Source organism: Sorex araneus, chromosome 2 (genome assembly GCF_027595985.1).
Source record: "Sorex araneus isolate mSorAra2 chromosome 2, mSorAra2.pri, whole genome shotgun sequence".
Lineage (NCBI taxonomy): Eukaryota > Metazoa > Chordata > Mammalia > Eulipotyphla > Soricidae > Sorex > Sorex araneus.
Genome location: NC_073303.1, coordinates 271996560 through 272006133, shown reverse-complemented (window position 1 = coordinate 272006133; position 9574 = coordinate 271996560).

Genomic DNA, 9574 nt, shown 5'->3' with positions numbered 1-9574 from the left:
TTGCACCACAGAAATATTTTTGAAATAAAACAATTCTAAAATGACAACATACAAAACGTTGTTGGATTATGTTTTCCCTAACTTTCAGGCACCAGCAAGTCTCAAATAGATTTCTGTCTCAAAGCTTGTTTTCAAAGTCTTGCACTGGTACTGCTTATATTTTTCTGGGACTTTAGATAGCACAGAGCTGAAAATGCCATAGTGAAAACTCTTCATTTTATTTAAAAATAACAGTTTGGTGCTTTTAGAAAGGCCCTTTTTTTCTCTTACCTTCCTTGAATATTAAATCTGGAAAACATTAATCCCATCTTTTTTGCTAATCTATCTAAATGGATGTTGGCATCTTTGCTTCTGAAATAAAAATACTAACTGATCTGAAATACTTGAAAAAGTACTCCATATTTCAAACTGTTGCCAGTACATCACAATATGAACTTCAAAGAAATGGTGGTTTTTCAATAAAACTGGTTTAGTGGGTTTGAACATTGTTTCAAAGCTCCTTTGCAACACATGCTTTCCTGAAATCGCGGGTGATCTTATCTCAATTAGAGAGCTTGAATACACTTCCACCCCATTGGTAAATTTAAAACATTTCAGTCTTACCATTATATTTCTCAAGAAGGGAATAAAGTGTTTTCTTTAAAAATCGTCAATATATTGACACTATTTGATATGTAAAAGAATTGTCTATTGAAGTGGAGATAATAGTTTTAGTTTTACTGAGAATTGGTTCCAGTTTGAAAATAAATATCTGAAACAATTTTCCAAATGGAACCATTGATGGGAAAGAGAAAACAATCTGTCATAACATACTTGTTCGAATATTGAAAAAAATATTTCACCATATATTATACTAGTGACTCAAGTAAAGTTTTTAGACTATTAAATCTAAATGATAGTTTCTTTAAAAGCATCACTGAAATTGTTTACCAAACTTTTGCTTCATTTTTATTGAAACCAGACTATATTAGTTATATAATTCCTAAATCCTTAGAATTCATGATTAAACAAAAATTTCCTAGGTCAAATATGTAAATACCTACTACATGCTACTGTTCTTTATGTTTTTCTACTTATTTTAAACTGCATGTATTATGTGAAAAAACTCACCTGGAATAATGGACATATGTGAGTGGACATTGTATAAATGAAATAATAATGGACGTTGTATAAATGAAGGGGCGTATATTTAGTGAGAGAAATAAATCACTGTGAATAAAATCAGTTCATAATACTTTATTATTATTATTTTATTTTAGTCATAGTAGTTTGCAAAATTTTTGATGATGTCGTTTCAGACATTCAAAATTCTAACACTGCATCCTCCACTAGAGTGTCCACTTCCCTTTACCATTGTTCCAGTGTCCCTGCTTCATCCACAGTAAATTTCCACTGGTGACTAGTTCTCAGATTCTGTTGCCTTTGAGCAGTTTTTATTCCCAGCTCAGCATTTTTATATCCTATATATGAGACAAATAATTCTGTGTCTGCCCTCTCCTTCTGACTAACTTCACTCAGTACAATACTCTCCAGATTAATCCACAAAGCAGCAAATTTCGTGATTTTATCTTTTCTTAAAGCAGAGCAATATTCCATTGTGCATATGTACTGTACTTTCTTGATCCAATCATCTGTTCTTGGGTGCCAGGGCTGTCTTTAGATCTTGACAATGAACATCACTGTATCACTGTATCACTGTCATCCCGTTGTTTGTCGATTTACTCAAGTGGGAACCCGTAACGTCTCTATTTCTTCCAGCCCTGAGATTTTAGCAGCCTCTCCTTACTCGTCTTTCCCAATAATTGGAGGCTCTTTCAGGGTCAGGGGAATGAGACCTATTGTTACTGGTTTTGGCATATTGAATACACCACAGGTAGCTTGCCAGGCTCTGCCTGCACGGGCGGGATACTCTCAGTAGCTTGCCAGGCTTTTGGAGAGGTATGTGTATATATATATATATACACATATATACATATATATTATATATGTGTATGTATGTACGCATATATATATTAATCTTTATGATTTGCTGTCTACTGTCTGAACTCCATCAAATATGGTGTGGTAATTATGGAACATAGGTAGGAAGTATCTTATAATGTGTCTCACGTCCGGAAAGCGGCCTAGAGCGTGTCAGCAATTGGGTAGTGGAGGCCTGCTGCCAGGGCTGGGTCCCTCGGGGCAGGAAGGGTTCTCACCCGCCCCGCCTTGGGGTGCCCCGAGTGAAAACATCCTGGTGCAGAGTCCCTGCAATGAACATAGGAGTGCAAATAGACTTTTAACTTGATATATGAGAATCTGGGAAAAACATATTAAAAATTAAGAACCCCAAACTTAACCATATTAATAAATGGATGTATATAAATTTTATGCTGATGTTTTTACCCATTTTTAAATATACCCTTTGTACTAAATCCATATAATATTAATTTATATTTTATTATATATTTTTAAGTAAAATTATTTAATATATTAGATAGTAAACAAATCTGTACTTTATATTTTACATTTAATTTCACTCTATTTTGCTTAGATCCTCCATCCTTCCTTCTTTCCTTCTATTAAAAGGCAATCAAATGTCAAAAATTTTTATGTGCATGTGCCAGCCATGAGACTATCTTCTTATCCTTGATAATATCTGTAAATGAATGATCTTAAGTAACTTTGTACTAGTCACTGTCAAGTGATAGAAAATTGATACAAATCCCAAATGTAGTCAGCTTAATTATTCCTAAATGGCTTTCACTTTTTTTCTGAAAATTACTAGTCACCTTAGATTTTACATGTAAAGTAAAAAGAGCAAATTTGTATGAGTTTTTAATGGAATTTTTTGTGTGTTTATCTATTTGAGTTTGGGTTCACACACAGCTATACTTGGGGTTTCCTCTTGCCTTTGTTCTCAGAGATCACTCCAGAATTGTTAGGGCACGATATGCAGTCCTGGAAATCGAACTCAGGTGAGCAATATGCAAGGTAAACACGCTACTATTGTACTATTCCTCTGGCCCCCTTTTTCTGAAATTGAAAGCAAGACATTTCAAAAAAATTTAAAAACATAGTACCAATAAAAAAAATTAAAAAAAAAACATTGTGTTATTACTTTGCACTTTTAGTCTAGAATAGCTTTTTCATGCCTGTCAACGTCACCAATGGATCCCTCCACTAAGGACTTGTTGACTGCAAAGATCTGTTCTCACCAGATGGGGATGTTGTATCAGCTAAAAACACTTCTGTAGAGTAAAATGAAGATTCTTCTAACAGTAGGGAAGCAAGACGGCGAACCATCTGTTTTATTTTTTAAAGATTTGGAATATGATTTGCAGTAAGAGATGATTCAAAATATTTTGAAAATATTTCACTGCTGCAGAAGCTCATGATTTACATTCGTGATTTACTACATTATTTAGTTGCAAGTTGGCTCTTAGATCTTTGTGTCATACCAGCAAGCAGAATTTTATTATCGACTGCCCTTTCTCCATCCAGATCAAGCATGAATGAGCATTAAATGAGTTGAATTTTACGGGGGGGGGGCAGTAAGAAGTGGTGAATTTGTTTCTTTTTTTAAGGTCTGCTGAGATAGAACTATCTGTGACTTCAGTTTTACCATTTCTCAGCTTGTCTCCACCCCAGTGGATATTTCCTTGTCCTTGGAGAAGGTACTATGCTCTTACCTTCATGTGGATAGCTAAGCTCAAATATAAATAGTAACTACTGATACATTTAATATTACATTTTACCTACTATTGACTGATTTTTTTTATAATATGATGTTAATAAGATTATTCATTTTATCAACTTTTCAAATATTAACTTGTAGAAATTAAGTTGTCCAAATGCTTTCTTTTGGTGGTGTTGTGGGTACCACACTCAGTGATGTACAGGGGGGCGGGCATCAAATACCTGATACTGTTTAAGGGGATCATGTGATACTATGAAGCAAACCTAGGATCTGACAGCTGAAAGGAATATTCCACCTCAGCCTTTAACTTATTATTACTATTATTATTTGATTATTGAACATTTTCTGCATGCCATGGACTGGGTTTTTCAGTTATTTGGGAGTAGTTTATCTAAGTAGTTTATCTCATTGTTCTAAGGAAGAACAATGAGAGCAATGGAGAAGAAAATAGAGTTTTCTGAAACCCTTGTCAGTCTCACAGTTATTTTTTCTCATTTCAGAGTAGGTTCCATTCTTTCTTTGCTCCTTTCCCTTTGGAAATTATGTGTATGTGTTTACAGAAGTATAGTCACATACCTTAACATGACTATTCATTAACAAGATTCTTCATTTTATCAACTTTTCAAATATTCATTTGATTTATATAGATATGACATAGATATTTAAATAGATATTATATGTATATTCCATTTTGGCGGGAAGGGCTCCTGAGCACTGCTCAGGGAACTCTGGGGCCAGTCTCAGCAGTACAGAGTCAGCCAGGCTGGCAATGCAGTCTCGGCAACCACCAGGCCCTTCTACTCAGGGGTTTCCAGGGCCGTACCCGGTGATGAACAGGCAGAAACTTGGTACTGGAGATTAAACTCCAACCAGGTGTATTCAGGGCATGTGCTCCAGATCCTGTGCTCTCTTCCCAGCCCCGATTCATGTATACTTCTTAAAAGTAGCCTGCAGTAAACCCTTTGCTGTCAATTAAATCACTTGGTGTATCTAGTTGTCAATCTTGAGTCTCAAAGTCTATATCAGGCTGAAGCATCCCTAAATCACTAGCTACTAAAGCTACTTGTCAAGAGAGCCCTCCTCTATTTGGAGGCAAAGATCAATACTAACATTACAAAATAACACTAATCTTGAGGAAAAACTGGCAGGAAATAAGAAGGTTATATTTTAATCCTGATGAAAATATTTGAGCTGTTTAGCATTTCACTGTCAGTAATCATTAAGGCATATTTAAGTACATTTTATCCCACAGAGAATGTGCCAAATCTCATTTCTCAGCTGTTTTTCAATCAATTCCACTTGTAATATAGACAACAAAACAACCTGGAGAAAAAAAAAAGTGAAACAAGTTAAATTGGATTCATGGAATCTGTGCTTTCTTGAAAAATGACTTTCTTTTCTTGTCTTTCTATTGCTCCCAATTGAAATGATAAGGTAGAAATGACCACAGAAAGCTATAATTTTTTTTTCTGGTACAAAAACTGAAGCAGAAACTTAAATAAAGAGGAATCTGTTGATGAGGAGAGACTTAAGAGGCTTAATCAGGCTGTACTGTGACTCGGGACGAACGTGTATTTGCACCAGGGTGCCAGTCTTTTACCACTTCCGCTTGATTCCTTAGGGAATGATTTAGTGACAGATACTTAGCTCTAACAGCCCAGCTCTTCCCGTGATAACAAATGAGATCCAGAAAGTTATGTAATTTCACAGCTATTATCACTTCTGGAAAGATCTTTTCTTTCTATATTTCACATCTCATACTCTACTTTTATGTAATATTGAGACTATTAAAATGTTATGTAATATATATTGTATTTGAATGAACAAAAATATAGATTTTCTGGAGAGATGATTATGATGTTTAAATAAGAGCAAATTATTGCATAATAATAGCTCTGATCACCTGTCTCATTCCTTATCTTTATTCTTATCTTTTCTCATAAAGTTAGAATATTAATAATAAATATATGTGAACATAAACTATGTCAAGGCTATGGCCTGAAGTCTGGTTGATATTTGAATAAAGAAAACAGAACCAGCAAATAAGAGAACAGATTTCCAATTTATTATTATAGTGCTTTTAGTAAATTAAAAAGTTTATAATTAATGTCACTATTAACTAGAATTAATTATAATCTAAATTCTTCCAAAGGACAACTTTAAAAAGCATATCTACACTTGAGATATTTTACATTTTATATTCGAAATCAGGAGTCTGACACTAAAATCTGCACATGATTTTAATATACATATACTTTAGAACATTTAAATCTACACATGTGTTGAATATGCATTATTTTCTCATATTATCAATAATGATATTTGAGCTATAATCAAAATGCTGCTGTAATAACTTCTACTATCTGTGTAAATGTGGAGGTATTTCTAAAACACTTGTGGGCACTTGACTACTTGAAGTGAGTTTTAGGGCAATAAGCTTAAAGCTACAGAAAGATCCATGGATGCCAAGGAAAATAATATAAAATCACCACACATACATGGGAAAAACGTTTCCTATGAACACAGCAATTGGCATATTGAATAACAACAAAGTTAAACACAATCCACGGAAAGTTATAGGAGAAAAATAATATAAATAATATAAAATCACCACACATACATGGGAAAAAAGTTATAGGAGAAAAATAATATAAATAATATAAAATCACCACACATACATGGGAAAAACGTTTCCTATGAACACAGAAATTTGCATATTGAATAACAACAAAGTTAAACACAATCCACGGAAAGTTATAGGAGAAAAATACTTCTAAATTTATTCTGAGTCCCAATTCTCAGTAACGGTGTCCAACAGCCTCTGATGGAAGTCCATTGACTATTTGGGAGTGACACATCTATGAAAAAAGGTGAGTATTTCCAGCAGAGAGAGCTGGGTCATCACTGCACCAGGAGTTGTAAATGAATCCCTGGTCCTGTTCCATGGTCATCAAACTTGACAAAGCTCACTTCAGTTCTTGATAATCCAGTGTCAAAATATGGTAGATGAGGTAGTGCATTTACAGTCAATTCCAGGTGAAAGACTTGACCGTGCCTAGGATTTGGAAGAGAGTTTTAGAATACATGGTGGCCAGGACATTCTTTCTTCTCCAAGCTAGGTCAAGAAAGATCTCAACCCCATCCTGCTGAGAAGCAGCCAATCATACCCACTGGGATGCATGTGAGAAGCAATTGCATAAATACTCTGATATGGATTTCTCATTGCCGTTACCAGTTGTACACCCATGACACCCATATTATTAGGAGTAAGCACTGACTTTAGATTTTCTACAAATCCTATATGCTGAGTGAATTATTCATCGATAGTATAGTGGTAGGGCGTTTGCCTTGCACGTGGCCAACCCGGGTTCCATTCCTCTGCCCCTCTCAGAGAGCTCAACAAGCTACCGAGAGTATCTTGCCCACACAGCAGAGCCTGGCAAGCTATCTGTGGTGTATTCAATATGCCAAAAACAGTAACAAGTCTCACAATGGAGACGTTACTGGTGCCCGCTCGAGCACATCAATGAACAACGGGATGACAGTGACAGTAACAGTTGTATTAGGGGGACTGTACTAGAGCACTCTAATACTGAGTGTTTGGGACAAACTACCAATGGGAAAGAGTGGTGTGGCTGAATTTTAATGTTATCTCTCCTTTCTGCAAGTCTATAAATCTATCTATCTGTCTATCATCTATCTATCTATCTATCTATCATTGATCTATCTATGTACATACATACATACATACATACATACATACATATGTATTTTCATACATAACTGAGTAAAGGAGCAGGTAGCGAACACTATACAAACCTTGGTTGCCATTCTTATTGGACAGAAAAGCATAAACCTGAAAAACATACACATCAGGGGGTTAGAAGTGAGTGAGACTGAAACGGCATTACTGTAGAGATAGGCATCGGGTATCATTGGTCAATTACAGATTTTTAATATAACAATTTCTCATAGAAAGACAGTTCACACAAGGGGTGATAGTGCCCCCCTACACTCCTGGCCCCTTGAAATTAACAGTGTCTTTGATTCTGTGGTAGAAGAGCCACATTCCTCACCAGAATTGATTTTCCCTCTGACTAAATCAGATGAAGGTCACCCAATGTCTTATATTAGTTACAACATGGGCACTGCCAATGTATTCTATGCCCTCATTTCTTCTGTGCCTCATTTCTTCTATGCCTCCCACCCCCTAGCCCCATATTTATTTATGAATATTGCCATGTAGTCTTTTGTGACATCCATTGACCTCTGAGAAGTTCAGAAAAGCATCATTTGATTTGATACACAAGCAGAAATACAACAGAGTTCTTGATCTATAGGTCAAAGCAGAGTTTCTCAAACTAGGCTGGGGCCTTGCCACAAATACTAATTATTGGGCCTATCCCCAGACCTACTAAACTACAACTACTGGGGGTGCAATCCAAGCACCTATGAACCTGTTTTAACAAGGGCCTTCTGAGGGCTGTCAAAGTTTGAGAACCACTAACTCGGTTCATTTGCTTTCCAATTTTATTGACATTCTGAAAATCTTGATTAAAACACACAAGTCAAAGCATTTCCAATCAAGATCCTTGAAGAAATTTCATTGCAGGTGGTGCAATTGATTCTAGTATTGAAGAGAAAAAAATCCAAGGACCAAAACCAGTCACCAACAGATTGGGGAAGAAATAGCACAAACCCATAGGGGGGAAGTAGAACACACACCTGGCTTGTCTGAGACCTGAGTTCAAGCCTCAGAGCTTCTGGGTTCTGAACACCACAGTGCCACGTCCAAGCCTGCATCTCTGAGCCTAGTTTCACTGGGTGTGGCATGTGTTAAAATGATAACAATAAAAAAAGAAGTTCCTTAAATTAACAGAGTAAAAAATTCCTTTAAAAAAGCATAAAAGAGATGAGATGTTTCTATACGCACCTTATAAAAATAAAACCATGTTAAACTGCACAATCAATACCTGAAAAAAAAATTCAACTTTCTTACTCATTAGTGAAAAGCAGATAAAACTATAATGTGACATTACCAGCTACCACTGGAATATGGTCAAAATAAAAAAAGATAGAAAATGTCAACAGTTGATTAAGAATGTGGAACTCCCTCTGCTTGTAAGGACTATGATCCAAGAGGTCTTCTAACCCATTTTGGCACCCAGAGCGGCTTCTTACAGACATGCATCTAGACTGTGAACTTTATTACAACCCAGTGCCGCCCAGGGAGGGATTTTCCCTCTCCACCCTGTCTTTCTGAGCGGAAAGTGGCAGCGGCGGCATCATCCATGTGGCAAGAGCCACCCCCTAAGACTTCCACCCAGAGGTAGGAACTTTGTAATATTGTGGCTCATAGGCAATCATGGGATGGGGGCATTACCAGCACACCCTTGGCCCAGATAAGATCCGGAGCTGCTGCTCTCGAAACATACCATCTGCTCGTAAAGACTATGATCCAACAGGTCTTCTAACTCATTTTGGCACCCAGAGTGGCTTCTTACAGACATGCATCTAGACTGTTGAACTGAACTAAAATAACAGAAATCCAAAACCGTGCGGCCGCAGTAGCAGCCTTGCAAGCTCATAGAATCTTCATTCTCAGCAATGAAAAGAAATTATTAAATGATGCCTTTTCAGCAGGCCTGATTGTTGGGGGGAAATTCCAAGCAATAATAGTGAGTTTTCTATTGAAATATTGAGTGTATTCAAAGTATAGAGAGAATAAAATGAAGGTCAATATCTACTTAGGTGGGGCTGGGTGGGAGGGGGGTATATTGGGGTTCTTGGTGGTGGAACATGTGCACTGGTGAAGGGATGGGGGTTCAATCATTATATGACTGAGACTTAAATCTGAAAACTTTGTTGTTTTTTTTCACAGTGATTCAATATAAT